Source organism: Megalobrama amblycephala, linkage group LG7 (assembly GCF_018812025.1).
Source record: "Megalobrama amblycephala isolate DHTTF-2021 linkage group LG7, ASM1881202v1, whole genome shotgun sequence".
Taxonomy (NCBI): domain Eukaryota; kingdom Metazoa; phylum Chordata; class Actinopteri; order Cypriniformes; family Xenocyprididae; genus Megalobrama; species Megalobrama amblycephala.
The window spans coordinates 13007729-13033105 of NC_063050.1; positions in this window are offsets into that span (position 1 = coordinate 13007729).

Genomic DNA, 25377 nt, shown 5'->3' on the forward strand with positions numbered 1-25377 from the left:
AAAAACATATGCTCCCATCCAGACGTCGTCTCTTTCAGGGAAGACCTTGCATTTTCCAACATGACAATGCCAGACCACATACTGCATCAATTACAACATCATGGCTGCGTAGAAGAAGGATCCGGGTACTGAAATGGCCAGCCTGCAGTCCAGATCTTTCACCCATAGAAAACATTTGGCGCATCATAAAGAGGAAGATGCGACAAAGAATACCTAAGACAGTTGAGCAACTAGAAGCCTGTATTAGACAAGAATGGGACAACATTGCTATTCCTAAACTTGAGCAACTTGTCTCCTCAGTCCCCAGACGTTTGCAGACTGTTATAAAAAGAAGAGGGGATGCCACACAGTGGTAAACATGGCCTTGTCCCAACTTTTTTGAGATGTGTTGATGCCATGAAAATTTAAAATCAACTTATTTTTCCCTTGAAATTATACATTTTCTCAGTTTAAACATTTGATATGTGTTGTGGAAATTTTAATTTTTCATATGCTTTAACCTGTATTCTTGTGAAATATGATGCTTATGGAACATGATATGATGCTGGCTTCATTGGTAATGTTTAACATAGTGTTAACATAGATGCTAGAAATAGAAAGAGCAAGATATGGTATGAGGACACATGCAAGATGTATGTTAAAAACATGTCTGTGCTAACAATGTGTGGAAAGTTACAGCCACTAAGAGATGTTCCAAATATGGTAAAAGGATAGAGGCTTCGGCCTTGGAGTTTAGAGATATAAAAGTGAGGGGAAGCTTTCGTTCTGGGTCTTACACTCTGCAGCTACTTGTGTTTCTGTATGACCTGTCTGACCTTTCTTGCAAGAAATAAAAGCTTTAAAGACAATTGGACGTGTTTGTCTCTTAACCAGTAGAGTCGGAGATGATTTTTTTGCCACAACAATTTGTTGTCAGAAGTGGGATTTCCTGGTGCTCTTTGGCTTGGACTCAGGAGCGTTCAATGTTTGGCCGACCTGAGGAGACAAAATACTCAGCCCTACCCCACGTCTGATTAGGGAAGAAGGGGTCGACCGCGACTGAGCCCGCCTGGCATCACGGAATTGCGAAAAGAATCCAGGTGGCTCTTGAATGCAACTTCCCTAACCTCCAGAAAACACCTGATTTTGGTGAAGAAAACTGTCAAAGATCTGGAATGGGAAAGAGCGGGTACCAGTGTGCACGAGGTGATTTCTCAAAGACGGGTAAGATCCTCTTTGGCCAGACGAGGACAACCTAAGGCAGGGGGTCACGCCGCCACTGGGCATCTACCCTGATGGGAGGTGTTTATGTGAGATGGGTATGAGAGTTGAGCAGGATGTCTGTAAGGCCAGCAGCATCATGAAGGGGGAATGACCTGTGAGAAGAACAGCAGTCTGACCCAAAAATGCTCCTCTATAGCACTCATCAGAAACCGCGTTCCTGAGAGGGCTTGTTTTTCATTGTGACAAGCAACTATGCCAGGGGACAAGACCCTGAGGGAAAAGAGTATTGATATAAAGCTGATGGGAATGAGCTTTCAAGAGCCGACTGAGAACATGAGGTGATTGTCCGTAATTTCTGGGGAGACCAGAGTAAAATTTAGTAAGTGTTGGCAAGAAATGTATAGAAGTTTAGGATTCAGCAGGATGATGAATCCCTGAATTCATGAGGCTGTGTGATTTTGAACTAATGTGTTTCTATCATAGTTTTTACTCCTGCAGGTCATTAGACATGGCAGAGGATAATTCCAAGGCAATGGTGGTGTTAAAGATGAAGACTGATTTTGCAGATTCAAAAGAAAGTTAAGTGCATTCAGCATTTAAACTAAAGATACCCTCAAAAATGGCTACTAGCATAACATATTTTAGATGGTGGTAATGTTTTCTTTATTTGAAAGTTAAAACATTTACATTTGACCAAGGGTTATGTATAGTAATTTGATGTTAAATTCGGTCTAAGTTACAGTCTTAAGAGGCTGCTGAAATGATTATTTGTGCAGTAAGAGAGAGAGACAGCTGGGGTAGAGGCAAGGATACTCTGACTGTCTGTTATCAGTCTGCTAAAGTTTAAACAGAACAAAGCAATGAGACTGGAACCAAAACAACCCAGCTGACTTTTGTGAAAAAGAATTAAAATGAACAGAGATGTTTTGAGACTGAATAAAAGATCATGTAAGAAACTAAGTAAAGATCTACAGAAAAAATGGGAAGTTTAAAGATATGCTTTTAGATTTAACACCAAAAGCAACTTTGAAAGTGAGCAGTTTATAGTCATGTGTGTCTAGTGTGAATGAGTGTTTTATCATTACAGATGGGTTAACTGAAACGAGAAATTTGGAGAAGCAGATAGTTTGATTGAATCTGATGAAAAGACGATAACGAACATGGGACGAGCTTTAAGTGGATTGTTTATCCAGCTCTGTCTACTAATGGTAATTATGACTACTTTTGTCATTTATGATGTTGATTTGAATTACTCTCTGGATCAGTAAGTTTAAGTATTTAGGGAAAATTGGATTTGTGAAATTGAAGATTGCCATCCATGGGTTAAAACCCCTTGTCTAAATTCAACTTGGGGTCTGAATTTAAACACTGTCAGCTATGTGTGATCACAATGGTAAATGTAAAAATGTAGACTTGGCGGCAGAGAAACAGTGACACACTGGCAGTAAACAAGATTATCCAGAGAGCCCAGTAACCTTCATAGAACGAAGGATGATGAGAAGAAACATCATTGTTGTTTGACTATCCTTGATCAAGTCTGTACACCATGACTTGACCTGCTAGATAAACCATTTGATAACTGTGAGGACGTGTTGTTTGTAGATGGCTCTGTCTTCAGAGACAAAACAACAGACTGCAATATCGAAGGATAAGTTGTGACCATTGAATGTGAAGTGTTGGTTTCAGGGCTACTGTCCTCTATTTGGCATAAGCAGATGAGTTTTGACCCTCACTGGAGGGGGTAGACTGACTGAAAGAATTGTAATACTAACTGAAAAACAGAGTGAAGAAAAATCATTGCACAGTAAACAATTGCGCTTCAGAAGTATACCCAGCATTGGCTGAGGTACCTGCTAAATTTTGAGCTAAACATAAGAATGAAGTGGTCCTTTTTGTCAGAGAGTGTGTTGAGACTACAGACTGGGTTGAAAAGAGTGACAATGTGAGTTACAGTAAGAAGTTAGGAGCTTTTATGATAGATAACAAAGGAGAAGTCAAGGTGGAAAGAATTGTGACTATCTACACAGGTGCCCATTATTAGGTTGGGGTGGTAGACGATCTTTGGGGTGCTGTGGTTTGAATTTCTGGTTGTGCCCAAACTAATGAAAAAAGTTTCTGTTTCTTTAGGAAGTGCTGGAGCAGACACAGGAGATTGTGTGTAATCTGTCATCTGAAAATAACCTTAATTTTTCAAACTCTTTACAGAGCATGTTCAGAGACAGAGAAAGCTGGAGAAAATCTGGTTGCAGAATTAAAGATGGATTTTAGTTTAGTGTTGATGGCAAATGTTGTTTAGGGGAACATGTCTCCAACCACTATGATCAATTGATGATGAACAATGCATCAAAAAGGGGGATGGTAACTAACGAATGTATGGCTGAAAATATGCCTGAAAATTCTAAATTAGGTTGGAAGAACCCATTTTTGTATAAGATACTTTAAGATGAATATGGATGATTAGTGGTTAATCCTCAAAGAATGTGATAGTAAAATGTAACCGAGGTATTTGACTTCATGGTAAAGCCCATTCTTTATCTATCTATTAAGGATTTCTATGATTGGGTGATGTATCTGAATTTGTTGTTTGTATGAAGATCAGAAATGAAGAGCATAAATGTGACGTAAGAACTTAAATTTACTGTATAAGATACTTTAAGATGAATATGGATGATTAGTGGTTAATCCTCAAAGAATGTGATAGTAAAATGTAACCGAGGTATTTGACTTCATGGTAAAGCCCATTCTTTATCTATCCTATTTAGCTTGCTAAAACACAGGGTCTATCCCCACAGAAAAAGCCTTAAGCATTTTCTAACTTTCTTCACCTCACTGTGATGTGAAATTAAGTAGAAGTAATCATTAGTTATCAATGAATGATAAGAAGAGGGAATTGTTGTGGAAATTTTAATTTTTCATATGCTTTAACCTGTATTCTTGTGAAATATGATGCTTATGGAACATGATATGATGCTGGCTTCATTGGTAATGTTTAACATAGTGTTAACATAGATGCTAGAAATAGAAAGAGCAAGATATGGTATGGGGACACATGCAAGATGTATGTTAAAAACATGTCTGTGCTAACAATGTGTGGAAAGTTACAGCCACTAAGAGATGTTCCAAATATGGTAAAAGGATAGAGGCTTCGGCCTTGGAGGTTAGAGATATAAAAGTGAGGGGAAGCTTTCGTTCTGGGTCTTACACTCTGCAGCTACTTGTGTTTCTGTATGACCTGTCTGACCTTTCTTGCAAGAAATAAAAGCTTTAAAGACAATTGGAGGTGTTTGTCTCTTAACCAGTAGAGTCGGAGATGATTTTTTGCCACAACAATATGTCATCTATTTTGTATTCTGAATAAAATATTGAAATTTGAAACTTCCACATCATTGCATTCTGCTTTTGTTCACAATTTGTACAGTGTCCCAATTTTTTTGGAATCGGGTTTGTATATTTCCATAAGGGAATGGACTGTGTGAATTTGTATTTATATTTAAGGATGGAAAACAATGGGCTTGTGCTCATATTTCCGCAGAATGCTGGACAGATAACTTATCTATAAACATCTCAACACACACACAAATATCAGTCTGTTGTGTCGGGTGAAGATCACTGTACACCAGCTTATATCAGGTAAGATATTTCTGCTCATAATGATCCTCAACAGTCTCTTTATGTCAAAAACGTGTGTGTATGATGTTACGATTGTGTAGTTATAATTAATTTCTGTGTAGTTATAGTTGAGTAATTCTGCTTTGACCAGGTCAGGACTCTTATAAGTCCTTTAACATTTTTAATCTTTATGAAAAACTGCAGAGCACTTGTAGATCTACACCACTTTTCAGATCTGATGTTTTTGGGAAACAGCTTGTGATTCTAAGTTGATTCATATAATTTCTAGGAAAACACAAGAGCATCATTTCTTCCTTTATTGCATTATGCTTTGATAATAATTGTTTTAAAACTCTCCTCAATTTTAACTCTAAAACAAATTCATAAATGCTGTTGAATGTTTTTCATGTGGGTTTGAAACAAAGAGAAAACAAATATTTTTTTTTTTAAAGTCAAGTGTCAATGCAATGACAAATTTGTTTTTCTCTAACTGTAAAAGAAACTCGTCCTCTGAACTGGTTTGTGGATAAAGAGAAATAAACTGGACTGTCAAAACTGACAATGGCTTCATTTCGTAAAGGTGAGTATTTTTCTCGTCTTTAAAGGTTTGGCTCTCATTGCCCCACAAACCTTGACATGAACTTTGGATATATGATGAAAATAGTTTTCTCAGACTAAATCCAATACAATCCAATACATTTTAAGTTGTTTTATTGACTTTTTCTTCATATTTCAGGTTTTATAAAAGCACAGACTCTCATCTCTAATCTGTGTAAGTCTAAAGAGTGTTTATCATTTTTGTGTCTGTACACTCTTAGAAAGGATGTGTTAAAACTGACTCAAACTGTGTTCAATTCTTACACATCAGTGGGTGAATTTAGGGACAACACTTGTTAATTCTGACACATTCATTGAGTCAATGATTTTAACACAGTGAATGTGTCAGGAAGGTTAACCAGAGGTGTAGTCAAGACCAGACCAAGACCATTCAAGAGTGAAGTTAATGAGATAATTAAGTCATTAATCAAGCACTAGTGATATGCGGATCTTTTGTCTTCTCAGGTGTGAATCACAGAATTATTCATGAAGATTCACGCCTCCACGCATACTGTGTTTCTTGACAAAAAGTTTCTTAAATTTAAATCAATATATTGTTTTATATGAACGAGTGGGCAGGATAATTTTACATAATTTTGAAGAAAAAACTCTAGTCTACAACCTCCAATACCCAGAAATCTTGTGAATACATATGTAATATTTGCTTTTTGGCATAATTTTAGTGACTTAAGTTTTTTGTTTTTTTCAATAACCACGCATAAACGTTATTCCTTCAAAAAAACAAACACGTACATACATGTTCCTCACATATTATTGTAGCCTAGTTTGTGATGAATACAGTGTAATGACACTTTTGTCATTAAAGGTGCCCTAGAATGAAAAATTGAATTAATCTTGGCATAGTTGAATAACAAGAGTTCAGTACATGGAAATGACATACAGTGAGTCTCAAACACCATTGTTTCCTCCTTCTTATATAAATCTCATTTGTTTAAAAGACCTCCGAAGAACAGGCGAATCTCAACATAAGCAGTTGATAACAGTCGGGATCATTAATATGTACGCCCCCAATATTTGCTTATGCCAGCTCATGTTCAAGGCATTACACAAGCCAGTATTAACGTCTGGATCTGTGCACACCTGAATCATCAGACTAGGTAAGCAAGCAAGAACAATAGCGAAAAATGGCAGATGGAGCAATAATAACTGACATGATCCATGATATCATGATATTTTTAGTGATATTTGTAAATTGCCTTTCTAAATGTTTCGTTAACATGTTGCTAATGTACTGTTAAATGTGGTTAAAGTAACCATCATTTTTTGCTATATTCACGGAGACAAGACTGTCGTTATTTTCATTTTTTAAACACTTGCAGTCTGTATAATTCATAAACACAACTTCATTCTTTATAAATCTCTCCAACAGTGTGTAATGTTAGCTTTAGCAATGGAGCACAGCCTCAAACTCATTCAGAATCAAATGTAAACATCCAAATAAATACCATACTTACGCGATTAGACATGTTGCATGACGAACACTTTGTAAAGATCCATTCTGAGGGTTATATTAGCTGTGTGAACTTTGTTTATGCTGGTTTATGCTCATAGAATATACAGATCAGTCAGATCAATAGCATCACATCAGTTAGAAATACCATAGGTTCACTCAAAGCAAGGAGAGTCTGCTTTTAGCTGTTATGCCAGCCGCAACTGGAACCAGTTTTCAGAAGAGATCAGATGTGCTCCAACAGTAACCACATTCAAATCCAGACTCAAAACATATCTTTTTATCTATGCATTTGCTGATTGAGCACTGTGCTATGTCCGAACTGTTTGCATTTTATTCTATACATATTATCTTTTTATTCTTTTAATTCCTTTTCCTGTTTTTATTTCATTTTTAATGTATTTTATATCTTTTATGTATCATCTTGTTATTTCTGACTTTTAATGCATTTTAAATATTGCTGTCTGGTTGAAAGAGCTGGGAGAATTAGGAAGAAAGTGATTAAAATTTGGGGGACAAACCATGGGGAAATTTGAGCTGTGGTGCATGGTTAAGATATCTCTGGATTAGAGTCAGGACACTTTCCAAAGGGGGAAATTTCCAAAGGGGAAATTTGAATTGCGTTGCATAGATAAGATATCTCCAGAAGGGGGATTAGGGCTGTGTGGTGCAGTTTGAGGTGTCTTGGCAAAAGGGGAGATTGAAACTTTGTTTATCAGTTTGAAGTGCCTTAACAGGTAGCAGTCCTGTTGTGTGAGGAAGATCCATTCAGATCTGCTCTGATGGATAGATCCGTTTAGATCCACTCTGATGGACAACAACAATAACAAAAAATAACTCCCTATGACTTCCTAGCTCATCCATCCAGATAGCAAAATTCTCTGTTTTTACTGTTATTTCTATTCCTTAAGTTCTATTTTTATTATTCTTCTTTATGTAAAGCACTTTGAATTACCATTGTGTATGAAATGTGCTATACAAATAAATTTGCCTTGCCTTGCCTTGGTTAAGGCAAGCGTGAGCTCTGGGGGAGGGGAACACAAGATTTAAAGGGGCCGCAGCCTGAATCGGCACATATTTAATGATACCCCAAAATAGGCAATTAAAAAAATGAATTAAAAAAAAAAAAAACTTTTGAGCTGAAACTTCAAAGACACATTCAAGGGGCACCTTAGACTTATATTACATCTTTTAAAAAGATGTTCTACGGCACCTTTAATATGTTTATGAACAACTGAAAAAAGCACCTCAGACCCCAGAGGGTTAACAAGCAGAATCACCACAGAAAATCACAATTCTGAAGTCACCATCATGAAGATGTTAGATTTACATTAATGATTATTTCAGCACTGTGATTCTACAGCAGATTTCTCAAAAGTTGCTTTGATTTAAAAAATAAATAAATAAATAAATAAATAAATAAATAAATAAATAAATAAATCATTATTTTAGGCACACACAGACATCAAGAATCAGTTTTGTTGTTGATGTTGATGATGATGATAACTGATATATACAAAATAATAATATAAGAAATATTTTGGATTATATTGAAAAAAGCTTCTGCTGTAGAATCACAGTGCTGCTGTAATCAATAATGTAAATCTAACTCAGAGATTGGGCTCTAAATGAGTTCAGTGATTCAGGTCAAATGATGATTATGTGAAAACATAACCAACAACACCTGATCATCTTTTCTCTTCCCTTGTCTTGCTCTTGCTGTTATGACTCATTCATAGCAGCCAAATAAAATCTAATATTAAAGAGTCAAGAGCCCAACTAAAGCAAACCCTGATCTCCATGATGGTGGCTTTAAAATTGTGATTTTCTCCTTTGGCGATTCTGCTTGTTAACAGCAGGTGTTCATCATTAATGTTCAATAGTCACATGAATAATTAATTATCTTGATTGAATGGTCTTGGAAGGTCTGGTCTCGTCCACACATCTGGTCTTGAATGGTCTTGGTTTTGGAGGTCTGGTCTTCACCTGTGAAATTAACACAAAGATGTGTAAATGTGTAATATTAACACATTACAGGTGTTTTTGACTGCACAGATTGTGTTGATGATGTGAACACATACACTGGTTGTGTTAATTTTAAAACTACACATAATATGTGTAAAACAATTGAATTCTTTCAACACATTTTTATGCAATATTGACACAAAATGTATAAACAAGTGTTACACATGATATGTGTCATTTTTCTACATATTTCTTCTTAGAGTGGTGTAAAGACCAGTGAATTAGATCCTGTGTTTCTTTTATGTCACTTCATGTGTCTTGATCTGTTTGGGAGGTGGAGTGAAGATGTTAATGTAACACATAAATTATGCTTTTTTGGGTTAGATCTATAGTAACAGACCCAAGTCACTCAAGCACAAACACAGCAAAATCACCAGTGTTAAATTAAATAATGTACAAAAAATCCCCAGTGTTAAACTACAGAGAGTTAAAAGTAACACTGAAGCAGTGTTAATGAGATAATTAAGTGACGATTGTCAATTAGTAGTGACACCTGATGCTAATAAGCAGAATCATTAAAGGAAAGAGAAACAACAATGAGAGAAAAAGAGAGAGACATGACAACTACAAATGACTTCCAGCCATTAAACATTATTACACTTATTATTAACCAGTTTGATTTGATTTCTGTCATACATCAACAAAAGTTCTTATTGAGAATTAACAGATGTTTAGATGTTAATGTTTTAATGAAAGTTTAGTTTGAAGTCGACAGTGATATGTGCTTTTTTAGTTAGGCTCTTGACCCTTTAATTTTTAATAAAAAAATTTCTCAGACTGCTCCAACTTTGTTTGTAAAGCACATTTGTTATGGCCAGAGAAAATATGATCCGGGCTGCATTTCCCAAAAGCACAAGTTGATGATCATCTTAGGCTTACGATGCTCTGGAAAGCGCAGTCACGATGATTGTGATTTGATGATGACATTATCATTGTGAAATGATCCGATTCACTGGTTATATATGTAAGCATGAAAACGTCTCGGTTACGTATGTAACCCTCGTTCCCTGAAGGAGGGAACGGAAACGTACGTCCCGTCGCTACAGTTCCTGTACCCTCGCTGTAGTGCGGACACCAGTTGTCTCCTCAGCGAAAAACAGAGTGCGATTGCATCCGCTTCCTATTTATATACACCTGTCGGGGGCGGTGCGCATTATGCAAATATCGCACGCCAATTCCATTGGCTTGTTTTAGTTCACACGAAGCTGATAGGGCTCTCTAAGCGATATCCCAATTCGTCGGTCACTACTGACGTACGTCTCCGTTCCCTCCTTCAGGGAACGAGGGTTACATACGTAACCGAGACGTTCCCTTTCAGTCGGTCACGTTCGACGTACGTCAGTAGTGACCGACGAATTGGGATCCCAACTAAAGCGCCACAGTTACGAAACCCCTTCCAGTGCCCAGCGCAAGCTCGGCTACCCATAGCACCAGCTGGAACGGTGAAGGGGCGAGCTTACGCCGAGAGAGTTTACTGCTGTCTTACCGAATACCCACTAAGTAAACTAGACTACACTGGGGAAGCGAACCCGTAAGGGACGCTGCGGAGGCCACTACCTACCCAATGGGGGAGGAGTTTACGTGGAGAATACACATAATGGACTGGCCTGGGGGGCAGTACGCATATGGGGTCCCTGGGATGGCTCCACCTGGGTGGGGGGAGACTCATCTGACAGCAGAGCTGGCTCTGCTAAGGGAAAGACACGGGCTCGCCGTAGGGAGTTTAGACCCGTGGACAATACACATATGGGACCGCTCACGTAGAGGGGTCACGACATATGGGCCCCAGCCACCAGACAGCGTCAGCGACGGATGTAGGCCTGGCATCAGACACTCCGCAATGTCCGAGCCGAAGGGGGAGGCGGAGGAACTCGACAGGGTTCGCCAAGCGGGGAACACGACTGGAGTAAAAGTATGCACATATCCGGCCAGGGGGCGGGAATGGCATTGCAAGCCGACACTTAGAGCGGGTACAACACGTCTACCGACTAGTAGATGCGAGTACACGTGAAGATACCGGCTCTACACGTAGGCTATAAAACCTAGCGAACGTGTTAGGTGTCGCCCAGCCCGCAGCTCTACAGATATCTGTCAGCGAGTCGCCATGAGCCAGCGCCCAGGAAGAGGCCACCCCTCTGGTGGAGTGGGCTCTCAACCCGAGCGGGCAAGGCACGCCCTGGGATTCATACGCCAAGGCATCCACTATCCAGTGGGCCATCCTCTGCTTGGAGACAGCCTTTCCCTTCTGCTGGCCTCCGTAACAGACAAAGAGCTGATCTGAGGTCCTGAAGCTTCGCGTTCTGTCCACGTACACACGCAGAGCGCGGACGGGACAGAGCAAAGCTAGGGCTGGGTCTGCCTCCTCCGAGGGCAGCGCTTGCAGGTTCACTACCTGATCTCTGAAGGGAGTGGTAGGAACCTTGGGCACGTATCCAGGCCGGGGTCTCAGGATGACGTGAGAATCACCGGGCCCGAATTCTAGGCACGCTTCGTCGACCGAAAACGCATGCAGGTCCCCTACCCTCTTTAGGGAAGCCAATGCAACCAGAAGGACAGTTTTTAGGGACATAACCTTCAGGTCGACTGATCACAAAGGCTCAAAGGGATGACCCCGGAGAGCTGTGAGAACCAGGGTCAGATCCCAAGAGGGTACGGAGGAAGGGCGAGGAGGATTCAGTCTCCTTGCCCCCCTCAGGAACCTGACGATCAGATCGTGTTTCCCCAGGGACTTACCCTCAACTGCGTGGTGATGTGCAGCGATAGCGGCAACATACACCTTCAGGGTGGAGGGAGACAGCCTTCGCTCCAACCCTTCTTGCAGGAAGGAAAGCACAGATCTGACCGAGCATGATCGGGGGTCCTCTCGGCGAGAGGCGCACCATTCGACGAACAGGTTCCACTTCAGCGCGTAGAGACTCCTAGTGGAAGGAGCTCTAGCGGAAGTGATGGTGTCTACGACCGCTTGCGGGAGATCACTCAGAACCTCCGCATCCCGTCCAGGGACCACACGTGGAGGTTCCACAGATCGGGACGCGGGTGCCACAGGGTGCCCCGTCTCTGAGTCAGGAGGTCCTTCCTCAGAGGAATCGGCCAGGGAGGGGCTGTCGCGAGGAGAATGAGGTCTGAGAACCAGGTCCGAGTGGGTCAGTACGGAGCCACTAACAGTGGCTCGGTGAGACGCGCAGTCCGTGCGACCGAGTCTAGCTCGAGACCGAGATAAGAGATCCTCTGCCCGGGGGCGAGTTTGCTCTTGTCCCAGTTGACCCGAAGACCCAACCGGCTGAGGTGAGCTAAAACCATGTCCCTGTGTTCGCACAACTGCTCTCGCGAGCTGGCCAGGATCAGCCAGTCGTCGAGATAGTTGAGGATACGAACGCCCTGTTCCTTGAGGGGAACAATGGCCGCCTCCGCAATCTTCGTAAAGACGCGGGGGGACAGGGCCAGCCCGAAGGGTAGGACTTTGTACTGATATGCCCGACCCTCGAACGCAAACCGCAGGAAGGGTCTGTGTCGAGGCAGAATCGAGACATGAAAGTACGCGTCCTTCAGGTCGATTGCTGCAAACCAATCCCGGGGACGGACGCATTCGAAAATGCGCTTCTGCGTGAGCATCTTGAACGGCATCTTGTGGAGATACCGGTTCAGGACGCGCAGATCCAGGATTGGCCGTAGCCCACCGCCCTTTTTCGGTACAATGAAGTAGGGGCTGTAAAACCCCGACTTCATATCGGCTGGAGGGACCGGCTCGATTGCATCCTTCGCCAGGAGGACAGCAATCTCCGCCCGGAGAACAGGTGCACTGTCCAACGACACCTGAGTGAAGTGGACACCCCTGAAGACCGGGGGACGCCGGGCGAACTGAATCGCATAGCCGAGTCTGATAGTGCGAATGAGCCAGCGGGACGGGCTGGGAAGCGTGATCCACGCCTCCAGACTCCGAGCCAGCGGGACCAAAGGCACCACAGACGCACCGGGGGTGGGGCAGCAAGGTAGAGTGGGACCCAACTCGGACGGCATGGGAGCGGCCCGGAGTGTGGTCGAACTCTGGGAGGCAGCAGTGCGTATGGGAGACGGCGCACGGGGCGCGGGCTGCACCATCACACTGCCACCTGCTGGCGAAATGGGAGGGGGCTGCGAGTGGCGAGGCGGGGCCTGGCACACTGGCAGGCGCACCCTGTTGTGACCTGGAGTTTGAGGAAACTGCTCTTTTTGTGATAAAGTGGGTACCGCTGGACTTCGGGGAGCCAGCGGCGGTAGATGGACAGACATCACAAATTCCCCCCGGCCCTCCTCCGGGGGTGGGAGAGAAGGTGGAAAACTCTCCCGAAGAGCAAGATCCTTCCCCTCCAGGTTGCCCGTCTCAGGGCCGTGACTTCCTTTTGCGTTTGCCACCTGGCTTGGCTGAGACGGGCTGGGCACCACGTCCGCGACCGGCACCCTGCTGCTTGGCTGGTGTAGGCTGCTGCTTTGCCGAACCAGCAGGGGCGGAGGACGACGCAGGCGGGCGCCCTCGGCGACGGGCGGGCTGAGGCTGAGCCACGGGCGGGTGGGTGGAGGCAGCAGCGGACCGCCGTGGCATGACGTGTTTGATAGCCTCAGCCTGCTTCTGTGCGGCGGAGAACTGTTGGGCGAAGCTCTCCACCGCGTCGCCGAAGAGGCCGACCGGGGACACGGGGGAATTCAGGAACCGCTGCTTGTCGGTTTCCCGCATGTCCGCCAAGGTCAGCCAGAGATGGCGTTGCTGGACTACCAGGGTAGACATCGCATGACCAACAGCGCGTGCTGTCACCTTCGTCGCCCGGAGGGCAAGGTCGGTGGCAGCGCGCAGCTCCCCAAGCAGTTGTTGGTCAGGCCCTTCCTGGGGCATCTCCGACAGCGCTTTTGCCTGGTAAACCTGCAAAAGGGCCATCGCGTGCAGGGCTGAGGCAGCCTGCCCACAGGCGCTGTAAGCCTTCTCAGTCAGACCGGCTGAGAACTTACAGGCCCGGGACGGGAGACGCGGCTCACCACGCCAGCCAGTGGCCGTTGGACACAGCTGCATCGCAACGGACCGCTCGACTGGCGGGATCCTCGCATACCCCCTGGCTTCCCCGCCGTCCAGGGAGGTGAAGGCGGACGAGGGACCGGGCCTTGCACGAGCACTATACGGTGTTTGCCAAGACCTGGTCACCTCATCGTGCACTTCCGGTAAGAATGGCATTGGGGCGGGACGCTGGACATGACCAGCGCGACCCCCCCCCAAGTACCAATCATCCAGCCGAGATGGGCCGGGACAGGGTGGAGGGTTCCACTCGAGCCCGACACACAAGGCGGCCCGGGAAAGCACAGCCGTCAACTCGGGATCCGACTCGGCCACCGCTACCGTCCCGGAGGGCGGCAGCGCGTCCGGATCTTCCTCCCCCGAGGACCCTGGCTCACCTTCCGATGCAGAGATCGACATCCGGTCCGCCGCAGGCGCACCAAAGGTAACGGCTGGACAGTCCGTAGAGGGCCCAGCGGAAACCAACGGCGGCACGACGGGTTGCGGTGCTGATGAGGCGGCAGGGGCCCGCGGAGCGTTTCCGCTCGGCGGGGAAGCCCTGACCGTAATCCTCAGGTCACCCTTCCCATACACCGCCAAACCGTCATTCCGGCCCGGGCCGGAAAAAACGGTCGAACGGGGCATAGGAGAGGGGACCCCCGCTTCCTGAGACCTCAGGAAGGAGAGTCTAGACCTCAGCACCGCGATAGTCATATTCCCGCAATGGGAACATGAACCATCCACAAAAGCTGCTTCAGCATGCTGAACGCCCAAACACGAGATGCAGCGATTGTGCCCATCAGCAGGGACCAGGGAACGACCGCACCCAGTAATGCACAGATGAAATGACATACTGTCAGGGTTCGTCTGTAAAGCTCTTTTAGAAGGGGAAAGATCAGCTCACTTGTGCTGAAGCACACAGGGAGTGACGCGATGCGCTCAGGTACACCACTCCCTGAACACACCGAGGAACCGGCCCAAATCGCAACACGCACACACACTTTTAGAGTGTTGCTGTTACAACAGCAGTTAAGAGCTTATAGCTCGGCTCCTCGGAAGCTCGCGACCTCGCTGGAGTGCCTTCACTACCAACACGAACAGCGCGCTGTTAATCCTCTTCTGAGGCAGTTTTAGTTTCAGTTTAAACAAAGTCTGAAGCAGGACACCAGTGTATGGCTCCGAAGCGAAAGACAGAGTGCGATTGCATCCGCTTCCTATTTATATACACCTGTCGGGGGCGGTGCGCATTATGCAAATATCGCACGCCAATTCCATTGGCTTGTTTTAGTTCACACGAAGCTGATAGGGCTCTCTAAGCGATATCCCAATTCGTCGGTCACTACTGACGTACGTCGAACGTGACCGACTGAAAGGGAACACTATTTATTAGCAAGGTAGTTTAAGGCATTAAATTCTTAAGCACAATAACACAAGACAATTCTCTTTAAAAATCTACAGGAAACTTTGATTATTCTAACACATAAACTAATTTCTAACACAAACCAACACACACACACATTCATACGTTGCATAAAGAAAATAAGTGAGAAAGAAAGAATTTTAAGAGAATGAAATTATGAAATCCCAATTAAGTTTTTTAGCAAAATATGCACTTCATAAGACCTGATCTGAACTAACCATAAATCATTAATTTAACCCTTCTATCGCTACTTAGGCAGGATTATTATATGTCATATCAATGCACCAGTTCAGATATAGAATCTGGAGGTTCTTGCTTGTCGTTCGTGTCCCTGAATGCGGACTCCCTTGGCTTGGAGAAAAGGGATTTTCCAAGTTAGTTAATTTGTTGCAGGTTCTTTCGGGTCTGGATTGATGTCGGGAAAAAAACAATCACATTCTGGTGTGCTGGCAAATGAATAGAGTCTCCCTCGTGGCTGAAGTTTAAAGTTGAGGAGGCAAAAGACTGTAGGGTCCTTGATTAAACGTTGCGGCAAAACTTAACTTGGAACACGAGACTGTCGCAGTTAAAAGAAAAGAAAGTTCAAGTAAAAAGAAAGGAAAAGTGAGTGATACTAGAATAAGTTGGATGGCTTGAATGAAACTGCTTGTCTCCTCATCTTCTTTTTTTCCAACTTCAACTTATGCTCTACTTTTTAAACTTAGGTATATGTCCCACCTCTTTGAGGAGTTCTGACCAATCAGGTATCGTCTTTGTTTCAAAGGTGGCTTTCTCCTCCTTTTAACTTACATTAAATGTTATATCCTGATGTCTTAAATTCCGGCTTTCGGCAGAGAATAGAGTTTATACAAGCAGCTAAAAAGAGTTTATTTTTAAACACCATGCACAAAAAAAAAAAAAAAAAAAAAAAAAAAAAAACAGCTGCAACATTATTTAGACACAGATATCAAAAACCAGCACATCAATCTCAACAAAGGTGGCAATAAAGCTGCATAATTTATTCATGCTGCAGTGCATGCTGAGAGTTTTGTACTATGCTGGCATCCAGCGTGCATTGCAACATTAAACTTTTGGATGTCACCATTGTTGAGATTCATATTCTGATTGTTGATGTCTCTGCTGTCCAAGTTATGCTGAAGCTCAGAATATTTTATGCATTATAAGGCTTGTATATTCTTCTAAATAATTCAAGTGTTGTTGTTTCTTATGCTGTTGAATCACAGATATAGTATAATTAATAAAAATAAAATACCCATTAAATCAAAGACCAAACTGAAAGAGATCGGTGAATTAGACAAATCTAAGATGATTACAGCATCATCACAACAGCCAAAAAACCTGATCAACTTTATGTTTGGCTTTTTTCTGCCATATCAAACATGATTTATAAACACTCAGTTACAGCAGCCAGAGAAAGTTAAAGTCAAAGAGTCAAGAGCCCAATTAAAGCAGACACTGGTCACCACAATGGTGACTGCAAACTTCAATACATTTTTATTTTCAATAAAACATCAATATCCATATCTGTTCATTCTCAACAAGAACTTCTGTACATGTATGAAAGAAATAATGTCAAACATTTTTGTAAACTTGTGTTTAGTTTCTGCTCGTCTCTTTTTTCTGGTCTTGTTTCTCTGTCCTTCAGTGATTCTGCTTATCAGGTGTTCATCAGTGTCTGAATTCACTCTCTTCTTTTCATTCACTCTGTCAAGTGGACTATATTAGTGAACTAATGTAGGGAATAGTGAATGAGGGTATAGGGTGTGATTTAGAGCACAGCCTCTGAGTGTCGACTTTGAGCGATGTTAACTCACAGTATATTCCTGTAGGCTATTTTCTCGAAAATGACAAATATTACCCAGAATGCAGTGTTTTCTACAGTATATTACTGTTTTAATGGAAAATGGTTTGTTGCTGTCAGAATTTGGCCTTTTTTCTACAGCAAGGTCTAACAGTGTATGTGAACCATTGATTCTTAATACTGTGTGTGGTTACCTGGAATGATTCAAAACAGTTTTATTTTTTTGTTTTGTTTTGTGATGGTTGTTCATGAGTCGCTTGTTTGTCCTGAACGGTTAAACTGAGCTCTGTTCTTCAGATTCTTCAGGTTTCAAGCATTTTTTTTTTTTGCATATTTGAACCCTTTGCAGCAGTGACTGTATGATTTTGAGATCCATCTTTTCACAGTGAGGACAACTGAGGGACTCAAACACAACTACTAAAAATAATAAAAGCAAGAACTACGTGGATTACACAATAAAGAAGACATTGAATTGCACCCATCTCTTTTTAAACTTGAGTGTCCCAACCAGAATTTGGAGCTAGTGTAACCCAGCTAACAGAATTTTGTCATAACACTTTCTGGGTGGAATAAAAAAAATATGGCGGGACTTTTACTTTCTGACCCCTGGACTTTACACCTCTGAGCTGGTAATGCTGTTTGTGGAGTTGTTGAATCATATCTTCAGAGATTTAATGTCTTTTATCTTCAGTTCATCTAAGGCTGTGGCTGAAGAAAGTTGTAGTTTGTGTTCTTATTTCTCTTTCTTTCAGTGTTCGTTCACAGCCGGTGTTTGAATGATGGAAAGAATGTTTCAGGAACATCATACTAACCTTTAAATAACATTCTACTAACATTAAGAAAACTGAACATTTTTATGTTCTTGGAATGTCACAAATCAACATTCAATGTTGAATTTAAATGAAAATTAAGTTGAAAGAACGTTTGAGGAACATTATACCTTATAAAACAGTTCCTGTAATGTCAAGAAAACTGGACGTTTTTGATGTTCCCAGAACCAACACTGAATATTTAGAGAATGTTCTTATAACAAAATTCTGTAAGCTGGGAAAGAGTGTCAACAAGGGACACTGTTACAAACCAAAACCGTCTCGTATTGCCTAGAGGCATCATAGGAATGCAACATTTAAAAAAAACTAAATTAAATTCAACATAGTGCAAAATCAAACAGTGGCTCAGTGGAAAGGAGGACAGAGGTTCAAACGGATAATATTTATTCAATTTATCCCCCAACCTAGTAGAACAGAGAAACTTTAACTGTATACAAAGACATGTATTTACAATTAACAATAACAAAATAAAAACGAAAAAAACTTTGAAATAAATACAAACTCACCAAACGAACCAATGAAGAGCACGAGTGTTGCCAACTCAAAGAACAGAATAAAACAAAAAAAAACTTCTAACTAGGGACTTTAAATCTAACCTAGACTATTGAAAAAAAAATAAATAAATAACATCTTCAGTGTGCCATTGGCACACCCTAACTTAACTATACTAACTAAACCAAACAAAACTTACAACAGGGGCAAAACTCCTAAACTAATGAACTAATACATAGAAAATAACCTACGTGAAATGCAATGTATGTCACGTGACATAATATCCTGCTCTCCATCTTTACCCGGCCAGGCTGGTAAGCAAAGCGCACTGTTACATAAATCAGATAAGAAACAGAATACAAAAGAATATACAAAATAGTCCAAAAGTAAAACAAAAACACAATGTGGGGGGATAACAAAAAAACAGCATTCGTTTAGGCTACACAAACATTGCAAGAGGCAAACAGTGAGTTACAGTGAGCAGATGTTAGCTGCTTTTATATAATGATACAATCATTGTGATATTCCTGGATTGCAACCAAAGCAACTGCTCATATATTTTGTCATTTATACTTTTTGCATTGCCAATCCTGTGAGACTACAACAGGAGGTGGAAAAAAAGCATTGCAGCAAACAAACATATTGCATAATTTTAAAACCTTGTAATTAACTTTTTTTTTTTTAACTACGTCACCTAGATACACACAGACATCAAGAATCAGCATATGAATCTCAACAATGGTGATTAAAATAAAGAAAAAAAAAAAAAAAACGCTTCACGCTGCAATGCATGCTGGGTATCACCATAGGACAAAACTCCCATCATGCACTGCAGTATGAATAATTATTGTAACCACTGTTGAGGATTGTATGCTATATTTTCATGTATAAGCCTGAGTGGTAATGGTTGTTAATTTTTTGGCATTGAAGAGTTACAGTTGCATTTATTTAATGGAATTGTTTTTGTTGCAATTTTGTAATAGCTGAATCTCAGTCAAAAAACCAAAGAGAAAGAAACCTCTTTATGATATTCATTTGAAATGGCTTTCAACAAATTTCAAGTGAATGTTTCTTGTGAAACATTATCGCAATTGCTCAAACACCAAATGCTTTAAAGACGTAAAAGGGTCAAGAGCATAACTAAAACAAACCCTGACCACCATGATGGTGGCATATATTTTTTTTTTTTTTTTTTACCAATAAAACACCAACATCTAAACCTCAGTTAATTCTCAATAAGAACTTATTTATACATGTGACAGAAATAAAGTCAATCTGGTTAGTAATAAGTGAATCAGATCTATTAATCAGATCTTGAGAGATCTGTCTTTCACCTTCAGTTGATTTCATCTAAGGCTGTGGCTGAAGTCAGCTGTAGTTCTTGTGTTTCTCTTTTCTTAAGTTATTCTGCTTGTTAACAGCAGGTGATATTAATTATTAGGCCAAACATTAGAAGTATTGATTAGTAGAAAAGTATGAATTAGTAGAATATCCAGTGTTTTGAAAACTACATAAAATAAACGCCTATAGGATATTAAATATACAATAATTAAATATATAATATATAAATAAATGTATCCTCAATAAAGGTTAACCTGGAATGAATGCATGCCTGGCATGAATGCAAATTCCCAGGATAAACCTCTGGGATTTTGGAGCACCAACTTGTAACATTAGGTCAACATAACTACAGTGCATTCTTTATTTGATTCCCTGTCTTATTCTGCCCTCTAGTGGCTAATATCGAAAGAGAAAATGCTGCTAACCCTACACTGTTAAACCTTGCTGTAAAAATATGACCAAATTCTGACAGTAACAAACCATTTTCCATTAAAACAGTAATATAATGTAGAAAACAATGCATTCTGGGTAATATTTTTCATTTTCGAGAAAATAGCCTACAGGAATATACTGTGAGTTAACATCGCTCAAAGTCGACACTAAGAGGCTGCGTTCTAAATCACATCCTATACCCTCATTCACTATTCCCTACATTAGTTCACTAATATAGTTCACTTGACAGAGTTAATGAAAAGAAGTGAGTGAGTTCAGACACTGATGAACACTTGATAAGCAGAATCAATGAAGGACAAAGAAACAAGACCAGAAAAAAAGAGGAGACGAGCAGAAACACAAGAACTACAACTGACTTCAGCCACACTGAGTGTGAAACCAGTTTACAAACCTGTTTGACATTATTTCTTTCATACATGAACAGAAGTTCTTGTTGAGAATTAACAGATATGGATGTTGATGTTTTATTGAACATAAACAAATTGAAGTTTGCAGTCACCATTGTGGTGACCAGTGCCTGCTTTAATTCTGCTGTAACTGAGTGTTTATAAAACATATTTGATATGGCAGGAAAAAGCCAACATGAAGTTGATCAGGTTTTTTGACTGCAGTGATGATGCTGTAACCATCTTGGACTTGTTTAATTCACTGATCTCTTTCTGTGTTTAATCTGTCTGTGACTCAACAATGTAAGATCAAGCAACGCTTCAGCAAGCTGTTTTCAGGAGAATATTTAATTTCTATGATGTATAAAATATTTTGAGCTTCTGCATAACTTGGACAGCAGAGACATCAACAATCAGAATATGAATCTCAACAATGGTGACATCCAAAAGTTTAATGTTGCAATGCACGCTGGATGCCAGCATAGTACAAAACTCCCAGCATGCACTGCAGCATGAATAAATTATGCAGCTTTATTGCCACCATTGTTGAGATTTATGTGCTGATTTTTTATATCTGTGTGAGTCTAAATAATGTTGCAGCTTTTTTGTTCATGGTGTTTAAAAATATACTCTTTTTAGCTGATTGTTGTTGGAGCTCTTGCTGTAGTTTCACAGTGGCAATAATGTAACTATGGATAAAACACAGTATGAATTCAGTGAATCAAAACACTTTGTGATTGTTATGTTTTCACCAATACATAACTATCAGCACTCAAGAACCTTTTTTTCCGCATTTGTTTAAACCATAACAAATGTTATAAAATAGAGAGCCAGAGGGGGAAAAAAAACAACAACAAAAAAAAAAACTGATGTATTAAAAAGTCATGGGTAAAGAGCTCAACTAAAGCAAACGCTGATCTCCTCAATAGTAACATCAAACCAAACATTTTCAATAAAACATCAACATCTAAACTTCTGTTAATTCTCAATAAGATCTTCTGTAGAAGTAAAGTTACACTGGTCAGTAATAAGTGTAATATTGTGTAATGGCTAGAAGACAGTTGTAGTTTCTGCTCGTATTTATTCCGTTCTTGTTCCTCTTTTCAGTGGTTCTGCTTGTTAACAGCAGGTGTTCATCATTAATGCTCAATCATCACTTAAATATTAACTTATCTCACTGCAACACAGTGTCAATGTTACTTTTTCTCTGTAGTGTGGACACTAGAGGATGTTCCTATGGGGTTGAAAGGGTTAAAGGTGTAAGATAAAAAGACACACCCACAAAATGTATTGTAACAGTAAGCAAACATATTAGCAAACATATGCTAAAAATGGGTGTACAATAAATGTACAATGAACAGTAAATTACTGGCAACAGTGTTGCCAGTATTGTACTGTAAAAAATTGCCTGGCAAGGTCCAACAGTGTCTTTCTTCAGTAGAAGAATATCCTGACAGATCTTTTTTTTGTATGCAACAAATGTAAATGGAAACAGAATATCAGTTTACAGTGTTAAAAACATCCTGAATGTAATCTGAAATTCTTGATGACTGAGTGAATAATTTAAATTTTATCTGCTCCTCACACAAAGGTGCTGTTTGACTTTAGAAGATGTGAAATATGACACACAAATCACAGATTACTGTAGTGCTGCAATGGTCCTTTTTTGTCAGTTTGAACAGAAAAGGCTTAAGAGTTTCATTTATGTGGAATATATGGGTCAGGATAATAGAAAATTCTACGATAGAAATAATTTTTTTCTGTGTTCCGTGAAAGAAAAAGTCATACTGGTTTGGAATGACATGATGACAGAATATTCATTTTTGGGTGAACTGTTACTTCAAGTACAAATTTATATTTATATCCATTTATTTGACCAGTTGACTGCTATTTTATTATGTCCTTTGTAAGTTGTTGATTAATTTGAATTCATAATTATTTTTTAGATGTCTTCAGACTTGTCTTGGCCTTTTCAACTGTTACACCGATGACGACTACAATTGGTAATGTACTCTGCTATTGACTTCTGTTTATGGGATTTTCTGTAGCTTTAGAAGTGAAATGATTAACTTATTTTCTAAAAGATCACAAATCCTTCTGATTCATGTGGTGCACTACTTATCATCCATCATGGTATCACACCGCTCTCTTACATCAGTAACTCTCATTGACACTTTTCCGAGCAGCTTGTTTCTGATGTCTTCTCAGTAGAAACACTGACTGTCACTGAGTGAATGACAGCTCTTTGTCTCTCTCACAATAGCACTAGCTTAGAGTCAGACCAGATCAAACCACTGATACAGCATGCACAGCAAATTTCCCAGTATTAAATTTAATTAATATGAGTCCACACTCATCAGAGTGTGATGAGTGTGTAATAGCTGAATCTCAACACTGGAGAAGTGTTGAAGTTGATTAGTGATTAATTAAGCGATGATTTAGCATTATTGAAGACACCTGATGATAACAAGCACACTCTTAGAAAGGATGTGTTAAAACTGACTCAAAATGTGTTAAATTCTTACACATCAATGGGTGAGTTTAGGGACAACACTTGTTGTGTTAATTCTGACACATTCATTGAGTCAATGATTTTAACACAGTGAATGTGTCAGGAAGGTTAACCAGAGGTGTAGTTAAGACCAGACCCTCCAAGACCGAAACCAAGACCATTCAAGAGGGAAGTTAATGAGATAATTAAGTCATTAATCCAGCAATAGTGATGAACACCTGCTGTTAACAAGCAGAATCCTTGAAGGAAAGAGGAAAACAACAACAAAATAAAACACCTGTGCTACTTCTGAACATGAAGACCAAATTTGCAATGATCTCTGTGTTAAGTCCAGTCGAAAAAAAGTCTTACACATCAGTGCTTGTGTTTTGGAACACTTGAGTTAATTTTGACACGTTCACTGTGTCAAACACAGACATTCAGAATGTGTCAAAAAGCATTTGTTAAAAAACGACTCAAATTGTCTTACACATAAGTGTGTGAGTTTTGGGACAACACTCATTGTGTTAATTTTGACAAATTCACTGTGTGATGATTTTAACACAGTAAATGTGTCAGGAAGGTGATCTGGTGTTAATAAGCAGAATCAGGTGTTTTGGCTGTTGTGATGGTCCAGTAATCCTCTTGGATTTGCCTGATTACTTTAATTTGGAAATTTTATTAGTTATTTATCTGTGAAAGTCATATAGTGCATAAAACACTTTGAGCTCCTGCATCACTTAGACACACACAGACATCAACAATCAGAATATGAATCTCAACAACAGTGACATTTAAAAGTTTTATGTCGCAGTGCATGCTGGGTGCCAGCATAGAACTGCAAACATGCACTGCAAGCATTATGCAGCTGAATGGTCTTTTTTATTGCCACCATTGCTGAGATTCATGTGCTGATTTTTGATATCTGTGTGTATTTGTGTGTGGTGTTTAAAATAGTCCTTCGTTGAAACTGGCTGTTGTTGGAACTCTTTCTGTTTCACAGTGGCGATAATGTAAACATTTAGTTTGTTAATAACGTAATTTGAGAGATTACATGCAGTATGAGTTCAGTGAATTGAGAAACTATGTGATGGTTATATCTTCATCAATACATAACTATCATCACTAAATGATCACTTATTTTCTTCACATTTGTTTCTACCATAATAAATGTGGCTTGCAAAAACAGTCAAGGCCAGGGTCAAGAGCTCAACTAAAGCAAATGCTGATCTCCTTACCGGTGACATCAAACCAAACATTTTCAATCAAACATCAACATCTAAACTTCTGTTAATTCTCAATAAGATCTTCTGTAGAAATAAAGTAAATCTGGTCAGTAATAAGTGTAAAAATGTGTAATGGCTGGAAGTCAGTTGTAGTTCTTGTGTTTCTGCTTCTTCGTCTCCTTTTTTCTTTTCTCGTTGTTCCTCTTGTCTTTAGTGAGTCTGCTTGTTAACAGCAGGTGTTCATCATAAATGCTCAATCATCACTTACACATTGTACATGTTATTGCAACACAGCATCAATGTTACTTTTACTCTGTAGCAGAGGTGGAAAGTCCAGGGGTCAGAGAGTAAAAGTCCTGCCATATTTTTTATTCCACTCACTGAAGCAGTGTTAAAGTTAATGAGATAATTAAGTGATTAATTGAGTGATGATTGACCATTATTGAAGACACCTGATGATAACAAGCAGAATCAATAAAGGAGAAAGTTACAATTTTTAAGTCACCATCATGGAGATGAGTGCTTGCTTTAGTTGAGCTCTTGACCCTTTACTTTCTAATATTAGATATTGTTTGGGCTGTTGTAAATGAGTTATAACAGCCAGATAAGCAAAGAAAAAAGATAATCAGGTGTTGGCATACAAAACTCAATTTTACAGTAAACTCCTGACAACAGTGTTGCCAGTATATAACTGTTAAAACACATTTTGTGGGTGTGTCTTTTTATCTTACACCTTTAACCCTTTCAACCCCATGGGAACATCCTCTAGTGTCCACACTACAGAGTAAAAGTAACATTGATGCTGTTGCAGTGACATAATTAAGTTAATATTTAAGTGATGATTGAGCATTAATGATAAACACCTGCTGTTAACAAGCAGAATCACTGAAAAGAGGAACAAGAACGGGATAAATATGAGCAGAAACTACAACTGTCTTCCAGCCATTACACAATATTACACTTATTACTGACCAGTGTAACTTTATTTCTACAGAAGATCTTATTGAGAATT